General features: G+C 44.1%; 1 non-coding gene across 1 annotated transcript; it reads left to right on the top strand.

Annotated features, from left to right (window-relative positions):
- The first annotated feature begins 854 nt into the window (after positions 1-854).
- On the top strand, positions 855-961 carry LOC148211353 (small nucleolar RNA R71). The gene has a single exon (XR_015791101.1). It is a non-coding gene; the product is annotated as a small nucleolar RNA R71 (small nucleolar RNA).
- The last annotated feature ends 224 nt before the right edge of the window (positions 962-1,185 follow it).

The following is a 1,185-nucleotide window of genomic DNA, read 5'->3' as shown; positions in this document are numbered from 1 at the left end:
TGCATTGTTCTTTCCCTTCTCGTTTTGGTAATTCAGTATGGCCTGGAAAAGAACCTTGTGGTCTATTCTTCAATTAATTGGCGAGCTGTCCCAATTGGGTCTCGAAATTCCTCATTGATGCCGCTTGGGATTGTATCACTGCGTCGGTTCGAGCCATGTACTCCTTCATCATATTCTCAAGATTTGAGTTATTATGTTGAACTGGTGGAGTCTGTGTTCTCTGATTGTACTGCTGTTGCGGTGGCGGGATGTATTGCTGTGTAGGTGGAACATAGGGCTGATTGTTCTGCTGGCTCTGCCCTTGATTAAAACCGCTCGAACCTCCTTGACCTCCCCATGAGAAATTAGGGTGGTGCCTCCAACCTGGGTTGTAGGTGTTGGAATATGGGTTAAAGTTCCTATTGTTCCCATGTCCTACATAAAAAACGGAAGCAGGGTTATGTGGACAATTATCATAAATATGGTTTTCACTGCAAAAATGAACAAATGAGATCGCTGACTTGGAAAACACGGGCAGGAGTGCAATAATCCGACTGCACAGGTTGTATCGGCGTGGCTAATGGATTTTTTATTCCCAACGCCATCTCTTTCAGCCTCTGGTTCATTGTAACCATCTCTTTTTGCATCGAGGTCGCAATGCCAGAGCCAAAACTCCAGCTGGATCTTGCTTCTTTGGTGCTGCCCTAGATCTTTGCGAACACCATAGTTCGTTGTGTGAAGCTAAGTCATTTAGGATGTCGACTATCTCGTTGAATGTCTTCTTTGTAAAGGCTCCGTTGGCAGCATTGTTTAGCATCATCTTAGTAGGATGATCTAAACCTCTAAAGAAATGTTCTATCTAGATGCATGCCGGCAAGCCATGGTTCGGACATTTCCTGATTAGTTCTTTAAATCTTTCCCACGCCTCGTGAACAGGTTCACGATCATACTGTCTAAAGGAGATGATCTCCTCTCTGATATCAGCGTGGCGAGTAGGTGGGAAGAAGTTTGTTAAGAACTTCTCCACTAACGACCCCCATGTGGTGATGGATCCCGGTGGAAATGCATTGAGCCATGCTCTAGCTTGGTCCTTCAAAGAAAATGGAAAAAGTGTTAGTCTAAGAGCATCGTCTGTTATACCAGGTAATCGAAATGCATTTGCAATTTGAATGAATGATTTCAGATGATCATGTGGATCCTCATGTT

This window comes from Momordica charantia, assembly GCF_013281855.1.
Source record: "Momordica charantia cultivar OHB3-1 chromosome 5 unlocalized genomic scaffold, Mcharantia_2.0 BLBB01000005.1, whole genome shotgun sequence".
In the NCBI taxonomy this organism is placed as follows: domain Eukaryota; kingdom Viridiplantae; phylum Streptophyta; class Magnoliopsida; order Cucurbitales; family Cucurbitaceae; genus Momordica; species Momordica charantia.
This window is presented reverse-complemented; position numbering and strand designations above follow the sequence as displayed.